The sequence below is a fragment of the Phyllostomus hastatus genome, unplaced genomic scaffold (genome assembly GCF_019186645.2).
Source record: "Phyllostomus hastatus isolate PE091 unplaced genomic scaffold, TTU_PhHast_1.1 phas_contig_148, whole genome shotgun sequence".
NCBI lineage: Eukaryota > Metazoa > Chordata > Mammalia > Chiroptera > Phyllostomidae > Phyllostomus > Phyllostomus hastatus.
The window spans coordinates 22,169,211-22,191,496 of record NW_025333607.1 but is presented as its reverse complement, the minus strand read 5'-3'; the positions used below and the strand labels follow the sequence as shown (position 1 = coordinate 22,191,496).

Below are 22,286 nucleotides of genomic sequence, written 5' to 3'. Positions count from 1 at the left end.
GAGAGAACTCTGTGGACAGACCATCGTAACCTTGGACCCGAGTCTTTGCAGAATTACAACTACGTGCCTAGCAGCCCTCCGGTCCTGCCCCTCTCCGCTTCCCCCGGACATGACCCCCCGTGTCTGTTCACAACTGAGATCTGTTCCAGTTGGAGCCCTGGCTGTGCTCACGAGACCCCCTCGTGATTCTTGAAACAACTGGGCGTTTCTAGATGTGAAACTCTTGACTCAAACCAACGTCTTTCTTGGAGAAGAAGTGTTAAGTCATTGCCAGAAAAATTTCTTGTTGGTTCTCAGTTTTCTACAAAAAAAAAAAAAGTTCTTGCTTTTATGTCAGGTAGTGAAACTTGCTACAGAAACTCATCTATTCCACAAACAACAGAAGGCTTTTGTATCTTTCAACTGCTACACAGGAAGGAATTCCCACTGCATATGTGTGTTTCATTCACTTGAAAACACCGTGGAAGGTGTTCGCTACTTAAACACATGCATCTACCATGTGTAGAGTGCAGTCTCCGCTCCTACGGCACAAACTTTTGTTGAAGGTCAAGAGCAACATAATAGCTAGTGGCCGGAAGCTATTGTGGCAGCTTCCTGTCTGCAGGATCGCTCTAAAACCTGAGAAAGTTTACAATAAATGTGAAATTGACCTCTAACATCATGTTGGCCGTCCTGAAGAAGGTCTCCTATTTATCAGAAAAAGTTTTAGCCCTAAAAAATAAGTTCTTGGATCCGTCTTTCAGATGCTACTTGCACAGTTACTGTTAAAACCACTAAAGAAACTTTTATTAGGAAGTTTTTATAGTTGACTATTCATAGTTTGTACCCAGTTTTCTGTCCATTCTTCACAGACATGTGATTTTGGAATCATTCAGCAAAACATTCATGGGTTATCATAGATTTTTTTTTGTGCCACATATAAAGAGTAAAGTTCAACTAACACAGCGTCTCTGAGGAGTAGAAAGAAAAAGAGAGGCACAGTTCCTGGCCAAGGTGAGATGCGTTCTCTTCACTGAGTTCTTGTTTATTCTAAACACCGGGGCTGCGTGGGAAGGAGGTATCGAAACTTGAGAAAAACTCTTGCTCCACCCTGGGGGTGTTGGTTCATAATTAAGTTGACTCAGAATGAAATAAAATTTAAATTGCTCAAAGTAATTAGCTTTTATTTTTTTTTATCAAAGTAGAGGCTGAAGATAAAAATAAAACTAACTCTATCTGGGTGAAGAAAATTTTATGCTAAACATCTTAAATTTGAGGATAGCCACTTACAAAACATTCACAATGCAAAGTGAGCAGAAATTTCAAGGAATTACATTTTCAAAATTGCCCTTACTCAGTCATTTTCAAGGATGATGGGTCTTCACAGTGAAGACCAGAGAAGCAGAGGGTGGGCGAAAGCGGTTTAGAGTGGTGAGTCCATGAAGCACAGGGTTTATTCTTGTGTTATTATTTATGTATTAATTATCGTATTATTTACTATTATGCATAACCTACTTTTGCCCACCCCTGTAAATATACTAAACTCTCAGAATTCTAAAAGTAAACACTGGATTATGTTCAGTGTCGCTTTGGGATAACGTTTTCTCTTTGATTCCTGAAGTATTTAAAAACGGGAACCCAAGCATTAACCATACAGGTCAGTTCATTTTCAGAAGGAGACGCACCTGCGCTCACGTTGCTTGTTCGCTGGAACCCCAAGCACTTGCGCCCCGGGAACTGCCGCGGGTGGGGGGGACTGGGACGTGGGGGCGAGCCAGGTTCTCTGGGGTCGTGGGGCACGTGTGTGTCCAGAGAGGGACACGCACCCGCTGCTGCAGGAGGAAAGCCTCTGCCGGCCCGCAGGCACTGGGGGTGGGGGGCCCGGATACCTTTCAGAGAGGCCCCGCATCTGCTGCGCCCCGGGGCCGTCTCCGAGAGTGGGGGTGGCGCCCACCTGGAGCAGGTGAGGGTGCGCGCTGACCACGGGCTCCGTCGGGGGCAACTCGGCCCGGCGTTTGCTCCCAGCACGCAGGCTCGTGGCGGGCCTGTGCTGTGCTTGCCGCTCCGGAGCACCCTGGCACGTAATCTTTTCCCCGGACCCGAGGACCGGGGCGCAGTGGCCTCCAGATTCAGTTCAGGGGAGTGGGCTGGGTGGGGCGCCCAGAGGCCTGAAGGTCGGGGCAGGCGGAGACACGGGCTCCCCCACACCGGGACTCCGGAAGGACCTGGAGTCCCGCGGTGACAGTAGCCCATGGCACCATTGGGGTTGGAGCCGTCCGTCCCGTTTAACCCAAGTGAGTTCTTGCCACTTGCCCCCTTGGAAACGGGGCTTGTGTTTCTTGGACGCTTTCTTTCTCTCACATTAACCCCTCCGCTCAGCGACAGCCCGGTCACAGCCTGTCTGGTCCTTCCTCTGTGCAGGGAAATGGGAGGGGCTTTTTTTGGGGCGTGGGCTGGTCCACAACGAACCCGAGTGGTGTGTGAGCCAGGGGGTGGAACCACATTTGCTAGAAATTGCCAGGAGTGAGCGCCCTCGTGGGGGTGGGCCCGGGAGGGGGCCCGCCGGGGGAGACAGCTGCTGGGAACGCCTCTCTAGGGGGAACAGCGCTGCGCGGGGGGGCCCTCCGGAAGCTCCGCGGGGGCCACGGGGGGGCGCCGGCGGGGGGGTCAGCGTGGAGCTGGCCAGGTGTTCCGGAGCAGAGCGTGTCCCCGCGCGATCCCACGGCCCCAGGTGCGCGGTGCTGCTCCCTCAGACACGCGGCGGGGGTCACCAGGGGCCGCCCTGCGACCTTCGAGCTCTGCTCACACTTTCCTGGAAGCGGCATTTCGGTGTAGGTGGGGTTCGGCTCCGATGCCTCCTTGATGCTAATGGGGAGTGCGCGACCCGCTTCCTGCTCGCCCCGCCCCCCCCCCGAGCTGAGACCCGGGTCTTCAGGGCCCACCCCCAAAGGGCGTGGGCTGCGGCCTGTCCTCTAGTCCAGGCCTGTGTCCCTGCGCCCCCTAGGAGGACCGGAGTCCAGAGTTCCTGTTCCCTCGCTGTCGTGTTTGCTGGGTGACCGTGAGAGTCTGGAGCGGAGCCAGGTTTCATCCGCGGAGATGGGGAACGAGGGGGGAGCTGTGTTTTGCTCTTGGGTTTCGTGGTTTTTCTCACTGGGGGGACACACCACCTCTGAATGAATGGGGAGGCTTGGAAAGAAAGCACCTGTAACGCAGCACCTGGGAAGCCGCCCCCTCCTCCCGCACCCCTCCTCGGGGGCCTGCACGCCAGGAGGAGTTAGTTAGCGGTTCGCAGTGGCTGCGGACGTCAGCCCCGCCGAACGGCACCGTCTCGGTGCTAAAACTTAGGGAAATGGTTAAAGCCGTTGCCCTGTGTTTGGTCAGATTCATGTCCCCTAACAGAGCAAAGGAAGGCATCGCGATGCAGGTGTTTCCCATCAAAAGTCCTAATCTGTATTCATTTGATTTATTATCCTAATTTGGCAGCCGATTACCGTGTGAGCGCAGAGAAAATGAAGTGTCAGCGCAGCCGACCAAGGAATTGATTCGGGTGGTGTAGAGAGGAAATAAGACGTGTCCCGTCAGGCCCCGGGTTGCACGTGGCTCTGAGTCGCAATTAAGAAAGAAAATGGCGTATCGTAATAATATGAAGCGTGGGTAAAGTGTGTTGGTAATACTCCGTTTTCACGCGGAAGACAGGTGTCTGTGCGGTGGGTGGTTCGGGTTCTCAAGGCGTTCGGTAAATCGCTCCCTCCCCCCCGCTCAAGTCCTGGAATCAGACGAGACGTCGGGCAGGTGGGGACCACGTCGCCTGCCTTGACTGCTGTCGCTGCGGGTCATTTCGGGGGGTGGGGCTCGCACCTCCGAGCACAAGGGCCGTGTGGCGGCGTGGGGAAGGTGGGCCAGGACTGCGCGGACGGTGCAGGCAGAGCAGTTGGGGGGAGCGGGGGGGGGCGGGGGGGAGAAGAGAACGAGAGGCCCAGGGAGGAAACAGACACACCGAGAGAGAGACGAACAGGGAGGCCAGGGAGGCCAGCCTGCACGCCCACGGTTTCCTTCCAGACCCCCCGGCGGAGTGCCTGCCCGTGGTGGGAGGAGCGAGGCGGCTAAGAGGGTCGCACCCGTAGAATCACTGCACGGAGGAGTCTCGGGTAGCAGCAAGTTCTCTCCACGAGGACATGCGTAAAAGTCAGTAGAATATAAAGCAGATAAAACAGTGAAAGACAGCTTTACAGTAATAAAAAAAATCCCATCTTTGATTCTTTAAGTAAATATTCACAGAGAGAGCTAACAAATCACCTACCCAGACGTGGCAGTGTGGGGAGAGCTCCCCACAGAGAAGAGTCATGAGCGAAGGCTGGTGTGATTGCTAGAAATTTCCATGGGGAGCCGTGGTGAAGCGCTCAGGGAGGGGGGCACCCCAGGCGCATGCCGTCGCTCCCCAGGACTTGGGGCAGGGTTCGGAACTGTAAAGGGCAGGGAAGTCGACCCTGCCCCCTAGCAGCCCTGCCCACCTTCCGTCCACCCCTCTGCCAACCGCCCAGCACTGGTTTCGCCATCGAATTAAGCGTGTCCTTTACGATAAAGGATTCCATTCAGCACGTCCACAAAGGCCCCTCTGAACTGCCTCACTATCATTGATACTCACTAACATAAATACATAACAAATGTCTCGGAAAAATGCTTGGTTGTACGAAGAATCCTCTTGCCCGAGAGTCATCCTATTCTGCCAACACTGAAAAGTCCTGCATTACAACCTCAAGAGGGAAGCTATCTGTAGCCAACTCATCCCGCGAGGTGGAGTTTGTTCATTTTTTTTGCAGAAGGTAGAAACAGTTTCGCCCACCAGGTGGATGGGGGCGGGTCTCCTCTGCCCTCCGCCTCCCGGGCAGGCACGCGGCCAAAGCAGCCTTCAGAAGTGCCCCTTTCGGGGGGTGGGGGGGCGGCTGCCCGGGGAGGATCCGTTCCCACCTGCGGGAGTAGTGCCAGTGCCCCGGGGAGGCCGGCCCACCTGGCAGGTCTCTGCCGGCCTTGCTCTGAGATGAGAGGCGGTGGGTGAGGGTGTACCGAGGAGTTATAACACACCGAGGGGCTGGGCGGTGTTCAGAGAGACATTTTTTAATTAAATCTATGGGATTGACATTGAGTAATTGGATTACATAGGTTTCAAATGTGCATTCCTGCGGGACGTGATCTGTGTATGGCTCGGCACGCCCACCACCCAAAGTCAGGTCTTCCGTCACGGTGTGTTTGACCCCTTCGCTCCTTACGGACCCCGTGCCCTCCGGCAGCTCCACACTGTTGCCTGTCTGTGCGCTGCAGCTCTGCGTCCCACCTGAAGGAGTGGACCGTGGCTCTTAACTCCTTCCCTCATAGCATGGTATTCTCAAGGTCCCTCCACGTTGTCACAAAGAGCAGTGCTTCCGCTTTTCTTACGGCCGAGTCGTGTTCCATCGACGTTTTAAGACTTTCCACCTTCCTGTGTCGGTCGGGGTGCTCCATGGAAACGATCGGCACTGTGTGTGTGTGTGTGTGTGTGTGTGTGTGTGTGTGTGTGTAGAGAGGGAGAGATCGAGAGAAAGACAAGTATTTGTTTTCAGGAGTGGGCTGTGCAGGGTGGCACACCTCTGGCTGTAGAAGTAAAAATCTGATCCTCTCAACACATTTAAAATGTAGCCAAATGTGAGTGGCACAGGTCCTAATTAAACGGACTATAAAGATTTTAACATTTATGCAACTTTTCTCCTTTCTTTTCCTGCCAAGGCTCAAAGCTAGTGCCTGGATGTAGCTACTACTTATGGAATATCCTAATCCACCATGGTTATTGAGAATTTATTTCTTAAGCTGCACAATTAGAGAAAGAGGAGAAAGCTCTTATTTTTCCCACGCGCGTGACCAGGTGTGCGTGCACATGCACCGACAGGGAGGCCACGTGCGCGCCAGTGTGTGCCTGTGCGGACGGCTGAAGTGTGTAAACAGGGGGAGCCCGAGGCCCCCCATCATCCCGGGAACCTATTGTTCTGCCGTCCGCACACCTCCCGGGGTTGCCTGCGCCGTTTCCTGCCATTGAGCCTATTCCCCACCCTCCCCGCTCTTCGCGGAATGCCTCAGTGGAGCCCAACCTGAATGCCGCCTTCTCCCCGGCGCCGCCCCCGTCCGCTCCCGCCGGACCCCTCGCCCCTCTCGTAGCCCCGCTCCGGCCCTTGGGTGACTGGCTCTCCCCTGCAGAAGAGCAGTCCCTGAAGGCGGGCCCCCCGCCCAGCACACGGGCTCGGCCCCGCAGGTGGGAAGCACGCACGCGTCTGCCGGAACGTGGAACGAGCAGGTCGAGACTCAGAAAACCCTGCCCAAGTCCGAGAGCCCGTCCTAGGGTGGAAAAATGCTTTAGCAATTCTGGAAGCGCGAAGTGTTTGCTGTCCACATCGTAATAATCAAACGGCCCCATTTTTTTTTTTTTCCAAAAAAACTCGGGAACTGAGGGAGAGCGGATAGGAGTTGTTTGATTTTATTGCATAAACTGCATTTCCTCTCTTTCCTGTGACTTAACGAATCTGTGCCCTCTCCACGGCCCCTGTCGAAGACCCTGATTGCTTTTGTAGATCGTAACGTGAACTAGGTGCAGATGCTAGTCATTAAAGAGCACAGAGAAAGAGCTCATCAGGAAGAACCCTCGAGAAACAGGAGTGACGTGCACCAGACATACCCTTCCGGGGCGGGGCGGGGCGGGGCGAGGGCTGCGGGGCGCGGGGGTGGGCGGAACCCACGCGGTTTTGTGCTCCTGCACCGCGGAGACCGACTGCCGTCCGGTCTTGTATTCACACCCGTGTGCCGAGCTCCGCCGCCTGGAGTCCGGCGCCCCGAGGAGACGGTGGTCAACAGACAGGTCCCCTGGCCACAGTGAGCACACGGAACCCGGCGGGGGCAAGGAGGTCAACGAGGGCGTTTTCTACAAAGTGATCAGGGAGGGCCTCTAGGAGAAGGCCGTACGTGAGCAGAGCCTTAAGTGGAAGGGAGGCCGGAGCAACATAAATGCTCGAACAAGGACTCTCCGGGCCAGGCGCAGCACGTGCCAGTGGCCTGGGGTACGAAGGTGGTAGCGGGTGCCTGGGGAAGGGTAAGAGCCCGTGAAGGTTGGAGCCGAGTGAACGAGGGGTCGGTGGCAGGGGAAAGTCCCGTGTTGCCTGAGGGGGCAGTTAGCTTCATAAAAAAGTCATCAGCGGCCTCTATTCAGAAGATCAGTGTGGGGGTTTTTAGCAATCCTTTGAATTTCTGGGCCTCAGGCAATAATGCAGTAGTTCACATTTGGGCAATTTAAGAAGCGCACAGTTGGAGGAATCCCTACATCCCCTTAGTGATAGGTTCTGTGCTGCCTTCTTCTTCATATATGTTTAAAATGTAAATGTTATTAAAAGCCTACCTGGAGATAACCTTTTAACAACATTCCTGAAGGTAAAAAATGTAAGTTTATTCTCAGCCCTGACTGGGCAGGTACCTACGCACCCTGAAAGTTTGGAGAAATTTCTGACTCACCTCTGCATGCATTCACTGGAAGACGCGAGCCGGCCGGCGAGCGGGTTTTATGGTGACGATGCCGCTGCGTTCGGGGACCTCAGTTCTGAGGAACGCCTCCCCTTTCTGTCCCCGGGTGACCGTTTATTCTGGGGGACTCCGAGCTGCTGTTCCATCAGAGTGCGAGCGTGCGGTGCAAATGTCCGTATTCTAATCAGGAAGCGGGGACCTTGGCCTTCCGAAGTGCCCCCCTCGAGTGTCCGAGAGGCCCTTTCTCCCCCCGAGAATCTTGTCTGCATGTTTCCACCGGCCACACCTGACTTCGTGCACATTCAGCCTCTCGAGTCGAGTGTTCGTGTCTTCCCCGTCCCCTTCCCCTGGAAGTCCAAAGGGAATTCCGTGCATTTTGTGCATCTCTAGGGGTGGTCCCTGAAACACCTGACATCTTGGCCAGGACGTAGGGGGGATAGCAGAAAACCGGCCGGAGCTCCTGCCTGCCGAAGCCCCGACTCCTGCGGGGGTCTGCAGGCAGGCCCAGGGGTCTGAGGGGTGCACGCCAGTGGCCTCGAGAGGCTACAGAGCCGCTTTCTGGGGCTCCCCCACCTAGCGTGTTCTCCAAGGAGGAAAAGAACAATTTGTCGAGTGTCCAAAGAGCATTTTCTGCCTTTTCTTCTGTCTCATCGAAGAGGAGTTCTGTCACTTCTGTGACGGTATTTGCCCCTCTGCGCCGTGCTAATTCTTGAGGCCTGGGAGGGTGCAGGTGGAAGGGACTGGGACACAGGAACGTCACCTGTTTTCCAGCCGGGCTGTTTGTTCAGTGCACCTGGGCTGGAGGAAGCCACGCGAAAACAGGGAAAGGAGGAGGCTCTGCTTGCGTGGTGCCAAGAGCTTCATTTCACCAAGGGCCTTCAGGGGGGTCCGCTGCGTCCGGGGAGGGCAGCACCGTCGCTGGGCAGATGGTTCCGGCGCCGCCTCCAACGGAGCCTTTAAGCTCCCTTGCAGACGTCAAGGGGGACCTCTCTGGTCTGGGAAGAGGCTGTGAGGGTGCGAGTGGTTTCGCTGTAGGCCCAGGGGTTTATCGTGTCAGGGTGACTGGTGCCCAGCCCCACCGTTTCGGAAACTGGATTCGGGGGAAGGCAGCTTAGACCCTGACTGCATGTCTGAGATGTTTCCAAGATGATGTAAGAGTAGAAATTGGCGTGTACTGTCCTTTGTGTCTCCCATTTAGCACTGTTTGTTCCATTTTCAGCAAATACGCTAAATATTGGGAGGGAGTGTGATGAAATGGCCCTTTGGTAGTTCTGTTAGGTTCCTGGGTCCAAAGTTTTCTAACCCATTCACACACACACACACACACACACACACACACTGCTCCTTAAAACCACAAATATTTACGTTTATGAAACTAATAATTAGTATTAGAAATATTTTTTTACAGAGCTTCAAGACTATAACCAAATAATTCTGCTTGAAATTATACATGGAAATATAGTAACAATGTAAAAAATAGGGAAGTTCTCCATTTATAATGTTTTGACAATAAATTTTATAATCTGCACAGTTAGCTTAGTAAGAGCCAATTATTAGAAAAAGAGTTTGCTGTATTACGTATAATTAAAATTGTGTATTATGGTGGAGGAAAAATAAACATGGAATGGTTGTGCTTAACAACCATTCTAAAAGGAAGAATTTTTATTATATGAAATTGTAATTTAAACTCACAGAAAGTTGGCTAGATTACTGTTTATTGACATAGAATTTACAAGAAAAACTGCAAAACATACCCCTGAAAGGGAAAATCTGAGGTTTTCCCGTTTAACGAGTCTTTCCCCCAGAGACGTTGACGGCAGTGGGCGCCCTCCCTACCCTGTGAAATGCGGGGGCCAGGGAAGACAGGGCCTTAACCAAAACCTTATAAAGGGCGTGAGCTCCGCATACAGGACACCCACCCAGCTCCCAGGAGACACCCCCTGAGGGGGCGAGGGGGCGACAGGGGCGGGCTGAGCTGGTTGGGGTGCCGTTTTCTGTGCACAGTCTGACGTGCCTGTTCTCCCACTTGAGTGACAGCGGGCTGACACCTCCCGGGAGGGTGGGCCCCGGGCAGCCTGGACACGTGCAGCGGGACCTCCCCGGCGCCTAAAGGTCGCGCGCGTGCACGTGGCCCTGGTTTTCTTTCAGGGAGAGTTCACGTCCCGAGTTTGGAAAGTTTCAATAACCCTTTTATCTGGAAGCAAGTAAAATCCAACCTTGTCCGTGGAGCGTACTGCATAGCTTTTCTGAGCGGCCCGTGAGCAAATTCGGTTTCTTTTTAAAAAGTCGGGAATTCTTTTAAGCAACATCATTAACGTGTTTTATTTAAACTGAAAATATTACTTGTACTTAAAAACGGCTTTATTCTTAAATATTTATAGGTTTGGTAAAGCAGAACTAAATCAGCTGCTGAATAAATTAGGGATAAAACACACTCCCCCTGTTAGACCACCCAAACAAACTCCTGCTTTTACTTTCTAAAATGAAAATTTATAAGCATAATTTCCCTTCTAGCAAAGTAAATGGGATTTCTTTTGAAGGTGGAAGTGGTGGGAAAGGAAGAAGAATATTAATTGCCTGGCAGTAATAGTTCACTATTTCGCTCTTACTGGAGGCAAAAAAAAGTTTTTAAGATTTTATTTATTTCTTTTTAGAGAGAGGGTAAATGAGGGAGAAAGAGAGGGAAAGAAACATCAGTGTGTGGTTGCCTCTCACCTGCCCCCTACTGGGGACTTGGCCCACAACCCAGGCCTGTGTCCTGACTGGGAATCGAACCTGCAACCCTTTGGTTCACAGGCCCACGCCCAATCTACTGAGCTGCACTAGCCAAAGCTGAAGGCAAAAAAATTTTTTTAAAGATGACTTTTACATCTTAGGCACGATCTGTTGTTTACAGCAGAAGAGTCCGCATCCCTGACGTTCGCAGACCACGCCCCTGTCCACCCTGACCTATACTTAAACACTGTGAATAAAATCTTAATTGTCGCTTCCACGCCAGCGCCGTCCCAACCACCACTTACTGGAGCGTGGGGGCGCACACCCCGCCCTTTCATCCCCACGGCCCCGCCGCCAGCACGTTATTAACACAATAACACGTTCCCGTGGCTCTGAGGTGTGTCGCAGGGGGAAGGGGCGGTGTTTGGGAGGATCCACCAAGACTGAGACGCGCTGACTGCAGCGCACAGGACGCGGGACTCCCGAGATCCGCGGGGACCCACGTGGGGCTGGAAGGGCGCCCCTGCTTCCAGGAGCAGGGACTGGTCTGAGAGCTGTGTCTGAGGGTGACCACGAGGCGTGAGGCAGGCAGGTGGGGGTGGGCAGGGTTTGGAACTGGGAGTCCCGTATGGGAGACTCAGCTGGGGCTGGACCCTCGCTCGCCTCCAAGCGGACCCCAGGGGGCGCTGGAGGGGCAGGGGGCAGGAGGCAGGAAGAACGCTCCAGCTTCCACTCCTGTTCGCGCACTTTATTTCTCTGAAGTGCCCATTCGAGAATATTTACGAAGGACTAAATAGACAGGTGGATACATACTTCATAAAGATAAAAGATAAAAAAGACACACACACAAATAAAGTAAAAGGCGAAAGTCAGGAAATCGACTTCCAGTTTCCCCTGAGGGGGGTTCTCTGAAAGGCACATAGAAGCCGGAAAACAGGATGACAACGAAACTCCCAGCACCCGTGGACGTGACGGCGAAATGCCCACACGGCCCACACGCCGCTTCGCCCAGCAGATGTGGCGCTCACCAAATCGACACAGGCCGACCTGGGACTTGGCTTTTCATGTTTTCACTCTCTGGTCAAAACATGGGCCCATGCCCGGTGTTCTCCTGAGGTTCGCAGGTACAGTTTTTTTTGCTTTTTGGTTCAGATCTCATTTTTAAGACAGGAATCTCCGTGCACACAGGCCACCGGATGAAGTGCTCACGCCGCAGCCCGCCCACCAACCCCCCGCCCAGGGCGCACAACCGCGGCTCCGGGAGGGGCCGGCACCCCGGCGGGGGCAGGTGGTTCCATGCAGCAGAAGCAGTTCCGGGGGTGGCCCCGGGAGCATCGTTCCACTGCACCGGCCGCCGGTGGGATCCGCAGGGTCTTTACGACCAACCCCTTTAAGAGCAACTTCAAAGAGCGTGAGGATCTGCCTGTGAAAAGGGTTATTTTTAAATTGGTTGCTCTTCCTTGTTTCCATAAACACTTAGGTTTAACACTTAAACATCTATAGTTTATACGTAAAAGTCTTCCAAGAATCTTTACCTAAAAGTTTTAGAAAAATAGTTTATATTTTCCAAAGCATCAGTTTGGAAATGGTGTAATTGCGGTGTTAGTTGCTGGGCTTTTCTTCCCGCGAGATCTAACAAAGGAGGGCTGCGGCGACTTTTTTTTTCTTTTTTTTGTAATTTAGGATTCATTAACTTGTCTTTTTAATTTTTTGAAGCAAACACCGCTCTGAATGATCGGTATGACCCTAATAATCACCGTATGAGGCGCACCCTCGCCTCCGCAGAAGCCCGGATCCGCACACTTGAAACCGCAGCCCTGGAAGTTCTTACGTGCTTCCCTTGCTTCTCTAAAAACTCACTAAAATCGTACACCTTGACGTCTTACTTTCACTTGTGATTAACAAGCCTCACTCCGAAATGTTTTCCATAAAATTTCTTAAAACTTATTTGGTAGGCTCCAAATTCCCCAACAAATATAAGGTTCTGGAGCTGGAGTGTTTCATGCTCACATTTCTTCATGGAAGTGTGTACAAACAGAAAGCAGTAAATGCGCTTTTAATCGAACCTAATCAGCTCTGAGTATAACCCCTCTGCCTTCAGTTGTGTCTACTGCAGATTTAGCTAAAAAAAAAGATAAATTTGCATTTCAGCAACTAAGTCAGTCGTGTGGATAGACAGGACCTGACAGAAGTCAGGGCTGCTTGAGTGTGGCTGGTGGGGCAATCATACGAAGGTAATAATTATAGTTTTAATTTGAGCACCTAAGATGTCACGTGGTATGCTTGAGTGTGACATTCTGATGTTACGGAATGACATACTTGTGATTTTGTAATAAGAGTGTATAATAAAAAGGGGGGCGCTATTTGTGCCACAGCCTGCGTATTAGGTGCAACCAAAACCCTCTGGCCCTGACTCCCAGCTCCCACCGCCCTCCTCTCTGGTCCGGCGTTAAGACGTCACTTCCTAGGAGCTGTCTCGGCCCCGGCCCCGGGAGACAGTTTAGGTTTCTGGTCGGGGCCCTGGAATCGGCTAACGCCGCCCCCCCTCCCGTTGCGACCCCGGGGCGTCGCAAAGCAAAGGCACGCCCTCCCATCGCCCCCACCCCCACTCGCCTGCTCCTCCCACAAAACCGGAAACATTTTGCATTCATCTTCCTTTGACGTAGTAAGTATTTTTCACGTAAAGGATCAAGACATGCATGCCTAAAACTTAACTTCATGTCAAGCAGCACACTGTAAAAATGCTCCGAAGTCAGACTGAGCTCCGTGTGTCCAGGAAAGAGGGAAACTGCGCCGCAGCTCAGCCTGCTGCGCAGGGCTGGGGGTTGGACCGGCCCCTCCTGGTGCCACAGCGGGGTGAAGGCTCCGGCCCTCTCGGGAGCTCGGTCTGGGGCTGTAAGCACAGCGGGGTGAGCCGCCCCGCGATCCTGTGTGTCTAATTAGTGACTGGCATGCAATGTGCTTCCCCCACCCCTAAAGCAACAACATGTGCGCACCAAGGGCATCCTCTCTGGCCCTCCAGTTCAAGTGTGCGGCCAGGGCAGCCTTCAGAAATCTCATAACAATCTTCTAATAAAGAAGAGATCGTCCTGTTTCATGTTCGCTTGGCTGCCTGGAAAAGCTCTACCCCAGGAACTAAGGGTTTTCTGCCTAAATGTCTGAAGCGCACCAACGGCCCGAGATCAAATTCACGGAGTGCGCCGGCGGGAGAGACGACTGCGTTCTGCAAGCGTGTGTTTACGTGGTCGGAGTCACCTCCAAGTGTGAAGGGAGTGACCGCTTTCCGTGGCGTTCTGTGTGAGCTGCCTGCGGACTTGGGGACCGGGCCCCTTTGCGGGTACATGGGCAGTGTCGCCGGGCCCACTCCCACGTGTGTGTGTGTGTGTGTGTGTGTGTGTGTGTTTTCAGTTTCAGTTGTCAGCAAGTGTCTGTTTACCCCACTTCCTGTTATTGATTATGGGAAACAGGTTTTCTTGAAATACATTCGAGGTTCTTTTAAGTCACCCAGACACTTCAAGGCAAAGATACTGATGAACCCTTTGTGTGTATACGAAGCCGGAAACCGAGTTAAAATACATTGTTGTCGCGCATAGCTTACAACTTCTTATCTCTCACAGCAGAAAAGAAAATTAAAAAGGCAGAAATAAACAAAACAAAACAAAACAGCCACTTCTTTTCCTGTTCCTAGACATGGAGATAACAGAGTTGGAGACTTTCTTCATTGGACGCAACAGTGAAGGGACCGATGGCGGTATCAGTTTTGAACTCTCTCGTAGCTCAGAACAATGTCTCCAACACCAAGGCAGTGAGACAGATTCTAACGTGAAGGTCACGCTAAAGAGACAGAAACGGCGGCCCGGTACTGGCGTGTCACAGAGCTCTTCCTACAGAGAGGTCTGGTCAGCTCGTCTGGCTCCGTCTTTGAAATGGCAGCAAACGTACTCGCATGCATTAAAATCAGGAAGGAGCCAGAACATCTGGAAGTTTTAGAAGGAAACCAAAATAGTTTTGTGTGTGTGTGGGGGGGGGTGCTCCAGATTAAAAAATGCAGATGTTGAATTGGGCTGTCAGTTAGGTTACAAGGAAATGAGGGCAGAAAGAACCAGAAGCCGCCGGTGGAAAATTAAACTAGCTGCATGGGCCTGGGCCAGGCCGAGAGCCATGGAGCCCGTAACATGATACGGCGAGGGGCTTTCTGCCCCGAGATCTGGAAATGTCACCATGTGCAATTTTGTAAATGAGCCATTTCCAAAGAGTCTTTTTCATTAGAGCACAGTAAAAGTTTCTCCGACTCCCCCCTCTCTCCGCGGTCATTAGCATGGGGCAGGCCTCGGAGTCCGGCTTTCATCCGTGAAAACCCCCCTCCCTCCCTCCGGGCCCCTCTCTGAGACCCCCGAACACTGCTGAGTGGCCGGGAATGACAGGCACAGAAAAGCTGGGGAGGGCCTGCCAGGCACCCCACCCCCACCCCGTGCCTCGACAGTCCCGGCTCTGCCAGGACTTGCCGGAAAGCAGCGCCCGGAGACAAAGACACAAAGATCCCCTTTTTCTCCGGGAAAATAGATTGCATGTGTACGACACCCGCGAGGAGAGCTGTGAGCCGACACACATGTGTGATGCGGGGGGCGGGGCTGCGAGTTTCAAGGAGACTGAAATTGCATCTGATTGCATCAAAGCCTAACAAATGTTGTTGAACCTAAAAGTCTTTTCAGCCTGCAAAAAGACATTCAGTGGCAAGATATTTTTTTCTTAGGCACATGGTTAAAAAGATCTTGAGCTCAGCAGAGAGACGTTGTTGCATGGAAATGAACCTGGGCTCCCTTCACAGGGTCTGCAGAATAAAGGGAGGAAGCTAAAAAGGAACCCTACTGAATCAAAGGATTCAGCAAGATGATATTACATCCTTGCGAGTGTGTTTCCCATAAAAAGACGCCCCTCCCAGCAAGCAGCCCCGGGCTGTCGTTGCTGGAGAGGCAGCGAGGGTTTATTAGAGACGCAGACCTCAGCACCTCCGCCCTGCCGAGCGGGCGGGTTGCAGCTTGTGAGCCCTGGGCCCTCGGCTGCCACGGCCCCTTCTGGCATCTCTCAGGGGGGGCCCGTCTGCTCGGCCTCCTCCGCACCAGGCCGGGCGAGTGGGTGCAAAGGCAGGCCCGGGGACAAAGGAGAGCCATCGCTCACCCCAGGAGGGCGGCCTGCCCTCGCCGCCTGAACTCACACAGGCCAGGACGGCTTTCGGAGATGAAAGGCAAATGTGTGGGGAAGGAAAAAAGGAGGAAAAGGGTTTGGTCATTAAGGCACAACAGAGCCACAAGCAGTGGGCTTGGAGGAGGGAGGAAGCTCGGAATACTCACTTACAGTCATCTTTTTTATGCAAGGGATGGGGCTTCTCCCGGCTGCCCCCTGAGATTGCCGTGCGCCTGTATTTCTTTAATTTCATCCAGATGTGGCGCAGATTCCGATGGTTGTGAGGAGGGACTTGTGAACGGCAGAATTCTGTCGAAGTGTTCGGTGGACGGCGTGATGGCGTCCGGTGGCCTCAGCCCCGGGCACCGAGGGCTCAGGCGAAACCTTCAGTCAGTCCTCCGTCCCTTCCCGCCCTGCCCAGGCAACGGTGCCGTTCTGAGTGCGCAGGCTCAAGGCTTCTAGAAGAATTGGAATGGGCTTACTGCACGCCGGGAAGTGCTAGATCATTAACACTTTAAATGGAGTTCGTGTAGCCGTCCAGCTTTATAGGCTGAGAAATGGCCCTGGGACTATTTTAATTAAAAAAACTTACAACAAATCTTTTTTTTTTTTTAATTAAGAACACAGGTTTGGACTCTAGTACTGCCTTTCAAGCTCCTGAGATTCTTAAACTTCTGTAGCCAAAGGGCGTATCAGAGGGGGGACAGAAGCTGGTGGATGACACAGTAGTGGTCCACCAGTGCGAGGCGACAGGGGACGGGGAGACTCAGGCGAACCCCAGGACCACTCAGGAGTTCTGCACAAACTCCTCGTTGCCACCCCAGCATCCCCGCCAGGGTCCGGTCTGGCCACCCTTCCCAGGCTGCTCCCGACACCACCCGGCATTTTAAACAAGAGATCCCAGTCTTTGTTAGTAAATCTGGCATGTCCTCCGTGGCATTTAAAACAATCTACGTGTAGCTTTGCTACACGTATTCATCTATTTGCTATCGGAAGGGGGCGTGGCCAAGCGCCCGTGGAGAAGTTTGGGGACCTTGTGTTGCACGCCTTTGCGAGTCTCTGGGCCTCGGTTTCCCCATCTGAAATGAGTGTTGCCAGTCCTAGGAAGTTCTTGAGCGTTGGTCTACAGAAGCGCTGTTGCCTCCAGCACGCGAGCGGGCCGCGCGCGGAAGGAGGGGGTAAAACTCGGGCGGGGCGGCGGGCGGGGCGGCGTTCTGCGGCTTCCAACTGCAACGCGGCGCTCGCTCGGGGCGGCGGCCGAGAGCGTGAGGGAGCCCCTCCCCCTCCCGGGGAAAGTCGCCTGTAGGAGTCCGTTCAGCACCGCGTGGTCGTCACCGCGCCGGCCGGCTGGTCGTGTTCTTGGGACCTTGCCAAACTGTCTCGACATTCTGCACCACCAAGGCTGAGCCCCTGGGACTCTGCATTTCTTCAAGTACACCTGACCCATATTTATTTATATTAACCCTTTTTCTAAACAGTGTCTCTGACGGCATTTTTTAAGCAAAATTCCAGGATTCTCCAATTCATTAGTAAAGAGGAAAGAAACACATCCGCTTGCCTTCATTTAGCCTAATGGAAAGGGAGACACGTTTTTTAATCCCATTCAAGACTTTCTTCTTGAAAATTCAACCATTATCACGGACTAGGAAAATGATGCAAAGATAGCGTGGTATAATTCAGATTAATTAGTCTCTTTAGAGAAATGATAAAAAAAGCAAAGCAAATACACTTAATGTGTTTGGCAATGAAATCTAGCATTATTTAACAAATGCACAAATGAGATTGAATAACTTCAGACCTTTTCCCCTGTGGGAGATGCATCCAAGTGAACACTGGTTCTTACACTCAACGACGCAGCCAGCGGTTTGTTTCGCCTTCTCCTCGGGCCCTGGCGGTGGCTTTGCAGGACCTGTCTAGTGTGGGGTGCACCCAAACAGTGTTTCCTGGGGCCACAGTAGTAGCCCTGGAAAGGAGGACATTCGGGACATGAAAAGTTGGCAGACCTCTATGAATGGGGAGCATCGGACAACATTTCCATAAGAGGCTAAAAATCAGTTTTGGCTAATTGACTGACTTTTGGATAAAAATCAATTTTGGCTAATTGATTGACTTTTGGATAAAAATCGATGTTAACCTCTATGAATGGCTAATTTGCTTAGAGTGGCCTGAGTTTCACGTAATACCTCCTTTTCTGCCCCCCCACTCCCGACAGGGATATTGGCAAGATCGCCGGCCAGTACGTCAAGGAACCAGAAGGTGATTTGATCTGCACCTCTGACGACGGTCCCGCAAACGCTGGAGAGAGAGAGAGGGCTCGTCTCCGTAGAGGAGCTCGCTGCGCCTGCGACGTGGGCTGGGCTCAGGTGCGTGGGTCCCCCCCCCGTCCCGCTGAGACGCGTGGCTCCCTCCGTGCAGGCCCCCGCCCCGCCCCGGCCGCCTTCCTTTTCCTTTTCCTTTTCCTTTTCCTTTTCCTTTCCGCGGAGTGCTGGCCGGGCACGTAAATGCACTTTGGGGACCCCTGGGAGCCGGGGCCATTACAATACGCACTTCAGTGCCGCCGAGCGCGGCGCCGTGTCAGAAAGGGGCTCTCGTCCTCGCTCCCTTTAAACACGCGAGTAGTGGATACACAGAAGTGAACCGAGGAGCAGCTGGGCGGGTGTGGGAGGAAGGCCTGCGGGAAGCGACGGCTTTTCGGGACACGCGTGACAGTCGCCGTTGCGAGAAGCTGCCCCGTGTGTCCTCTGTGTCCCTCCCTGTCCCGGCAGGGCGTTTTTCCCCATCGAGAGCTTCCAGGGGTGGCTTCTGCTTCCTTCTGCATGCAGAGTTGGGGGGGGGGTGGTCCCCCAACGCTGCACTCGTGTTTTTTAAAGAGCGAAAAAAAAAAGACAACCTAAAAAAACAAAAAAACACAGCTTTGCTGAGTGGTCAGACAGACTGGAACTGGGGGATTATAGGTATGAGGGGAAATGAAGGGTTGGAAGCTGTAATTTCTCTTCCTGCGGCGGCAGCTGCGGCTGGAGTCGGGCGGCGGAAGGTGTGGCCGCCCCGCGGCGTCTGGGGAGAAGGTCCCTCAGACTGTACCAGGGGACCAGACCGCTGTCCTCGGCCCGCAGCCCAGATTTCCAGAAGGAGTCTCAGCCCGGAATGATTTCAGAGAAGGGATGCCCCCGTGGGAGTCGGAAAGCCCCAGGTGTGGACGGGGTGACTTGTAGGACAAATCACAGCGACAGAAGCACCAGTGAAATGATGAGGCGTGGGCGCCTGTCCGGCTTCCATCATGTTCACTATGGTCCGGGGCCTTTCCTGTAGTTCCACGAAAGTGAACAGAGCCACCGAGCTGACAGAGAGCAGAGGGGTTCTGTAGTACGGCTCTCATCAAAACGATGCGGGGGAAGCCCACAAAATAACCTGTTGTGAGTCTTTCTGCCTGTTTGTGCAGGCTTTCAGCCTTGCCTGTGCTTAGGCAGAGAAAATACTCCCCCAGAAACTGGTTGGGGATGTTTGAGAAGAGATACAATCACTAAAATATATATGCGATGCCACGTAACCGCCATTTAATTGAGGTGCCTAGGTCAGCGTTTCTCAGCAGGTGCGTGTGGACACTTGGGACCTGGTCATTCGGGTGTGGCAGGCTTCCTGAGTGTCGTGCGGCTTTTCTCAGCATCCTCAGCCTGCCTCCACTCACCACTGCCTGTAGCATCCCTCCCCTCCCCCACACCGCTGCCGCCCCCGACGCCGCCCCTGGGTGAGAAGCCCTTGTCACGCGGGGTTTTGTATTCTGCATAAAGGACTCCTGTGTGAGCTGGAGAGCAGCTCCGTGATGCAGATGTTTCTGCAGGAAACACACACTCTGTGGAGATCCCTCACCTAAAATGTTCTACGTTGCACTGAACTACACAAATTTCAAGGGACATCAGGCTTCGTATTTGTGCCGTGTGTGGAAACGTGTGCCGTAGACCAGGTCAGTGAAGGCGGAAGGTGTTAGTTAGCTCCTGAGCGGACAGGAACGGCTTTCCTGCAGGCCGTCGTTAAATATGTTGGCCTGCTTTCGGAGGGAGCGTTCGCAGCAGGGAACAAATACGACCCGATGAGGCGATTTTTTATGGGACTCATTATGGAGCTCGAGATTAGCTCCGGTGCTTCCCACAGACGCCGGCGTTACCTGTGCACGGCAGCACTGCCCTTCGGGGACAGTCCACGAACCACCAGGGGCGGAGGACAGCAGTCTGCAGAGAACCCGGGCCGTCCGCCTGCGGACCGGCTGAAAACCATGCATCCCAAATACGGGCTGTCCACTATGGTTTTTAAACACAACAAGGAGATACTAGAGAAGATATTTAGTTGCCGTGTTTGGAATGGTGTGTGTGTGTGTGTGTGTGTGTGAGAATACATCGGAAGGAAGGGAAAACACAGTAGGCACAAGGGAGTCTGGGAGGCAGGAGAAACCCTTGGAATCCAGGAATGAAGGAATTTCAACACTTGGACCCTAGGAAAAATAGACCACATTATTCTTCTACCTGTGAATGTTGTTAAAGCCAAAGCAAGCTTAAGACTTCTAACAGAAAAAAAAGCTGCGTGAAAGATTCCGATGCGTTCGTTAAATCGTGCAGGTTTTCTGTTTGGGTACGCCGTGGTAAACGCCCCGGGAGTGTGGATGGGCGCACCGTGGTAAACGCCCCGGGAGTGTGGATGGGTGCACCGTGGTAAACGCCCCGGGAGCGTGGATGGGTGCACCGTGGTAAACGCCCCGGGAGCGTGGATGGGTGCACCGTGGTAAACGCCCTGGGAGTGTGGATGGGTGCACTGTGGTAAACGCCCCGGGAGTGTGGATGGGCGCACCGTGGTAAACGCCCCGGGAGCGTGGATGGGTGCACCGTGGTAAACGCCCCGGGAGCGTGGATGGGCGCACCGTGGTAAACGCCCTGGGAGTGTGGCCGGACACCCAGTGAGGACCTGGGAAGCCGGAGCCCGCCTCCCCCGTTAGAAAAACGCCCGTGTGCCATTTTCCCGAACTGTCAATATTTTGTTCACACTGTTTGAGTCATCCTGTGTCCACCTGCCAGGGAAGAAATTAATCATCCTGCCTCTTTGAGGCCCCCTCCCGAGGTGTGCAGTAGCTCTTGTCCTGATAGATTTTCTAGCTTTTAAAAGTGCCGCGGAGCCCTACCAATTCAGTACTTGAACTTCGGTGAGGAGGTCCTGTGGACTGTAAGATGCCAGTAGACTACAGGACATCTAATAGATCGAAGAGATCACTCAGGGTTCAGAACATATGTACGTATCTTCAGAGGTCTTCAAGGCTGTCACCTGTGGCCACGGGGCCACGCACTGGACATCTCCCGGTGGCACCGTGGGTGCAGATGACGGTGCGGCAGGTACTCTCTGGGGCTGTGCCGTCGGGAGTTCCTCAGTCGGATTTAACAAGACAGGCGTAACGTTCTTGTCCTGACTCCAGAATCCGCCAGAACGAGGGAGACGAGGCTCAGGAGTCGCCCACGGGGACCTGTGGCTGTTGAGCGGTCCCCCGTCGGCCCGGCCTGAGTCAGTCACAGTGGCCTGCGCTGCTGCCGGAGCCCAGGACGGCCCGGCGTCGGGGCGGGGCGGGGTTTCCGAGGTGAAGGGGGGGAGACCCCCATCTCTGGGGTTGGCGGGGTGGACCCGGGACCCGGGACTGAGCGTTTCTCAGACACCATCCTTGTCCGTGGGTGAACCCAGCCTCCCCCTGCGCTGCTCACCTACAAAGAACAGGAAACCGATGTCCCAGGCGCAGCAGCAAGTAATTGAAACCCTCGGGAAAGCAGGGGATCGTCCGTTGGGTCTTTTCAGTTGGTCTCAGTCCCCCGTGCGTACACGTGTCCTGGTTCTGCCCGTGAAACACGCCCACGTCACGTCGTCTGGAAAACTCCCCTACAGAAGGCGGCACCTTGATCCCAGCCTGGGCAGACAGGCTTGGAGAGGCTTTGATCCCTTGTTGACTTTCGGTAACGGTGGGGATGTTGACAGAGAAGCTCTTCTCGGTTTGATACGGGGAAGTCAGCCTCCTGTTCCCTCTTCTCAGACACTAATAAGCAAAGACAGCCTCACGGAGAGCTGCCGCTTAATAAACCTGTGTCTCAACATTATCTCCTTTTTGAGACGGACACGCTGTGGCTCTGGAGCCCTCAGAGATAAACCTCATCATCTGGTTCTTGTCTTGGCAAGACCAGCTTTAGCTGATGACACATCTCACCCCTCGCAGATGCTCTGAGAGTCCAACAAGGCTGTCTCCTACACACCTCAGTGCTTGGGGCCATCCCTTCCCACGCGGGCAGCGTCCCACCTCCACACCCTCCCCACCACGACCTCCCGTCCCCGTGTGCGTCCCCGAAGCGCAGGCGTCAGTGCTGGAGCCACAGAGTTCCACAGGGAGGGTAATCTTGTGATAACAAAATTGTATCCTTTCCTTCCTGCCTGCAATGACCTCACTATCCTTGTGGTCCTGACTTCCTGGGAGGCTTTGTCACAGTAGCAGCCGTTCCTACGGCAGGAAGTTAGCTCCACACTCCTAAGGGCCCTCATTGTCTGCATCTTTCTCTGGCAGCTCCGGAAGCTGGGATGTTGGAGAACACGCCACCGGGGACCCACCCTGTTTCAGACCTGGACGCAGAAGTGTAACTTGTCACAGTGGGAACCACTTGCAGGTATTGCCCTCGATGACACCCCTCCGTGCCTTGCGGACGTAGTCCCAGTTTCCCCGTGTGGAGTGGAGAGTGTGTCCTTTGAGCATCCCACCAGATTCTGCTCCTACCCATGGCTCTCTCCGTGGCTGATTTATGATTCTGTCTCTTCTCATTTCCTCGAGTGCTCGTCGTGCAAGAAGCCGCCCCCAGAGA

The 22,286-nt window shown here is 53.6% G+C and overlaps 1 long non-coding RNA gene across 1 annotated transcript in view; it reads left to right on the top strand.

Moving 5' to 3' along the window:
- LOC123805236 overlaps positions 1–22,286 on the top strand; it is a 51,672-nt gene that overhangs the window by 13,187 nt on the left and 16,199 nt on the right. The window contains exons 3-4 of the long non-coding RNA XR_006783280.1: positions 17,627–17,777; positions 21,995–22,094. This is a non-coding gene — a long non-coding RNA (uncharacterized LOC123805236). The remainder of the gene's footprint in view (positions 1–17,626; positions 17,778–21,994; positions 22,095–22,286) is intronic.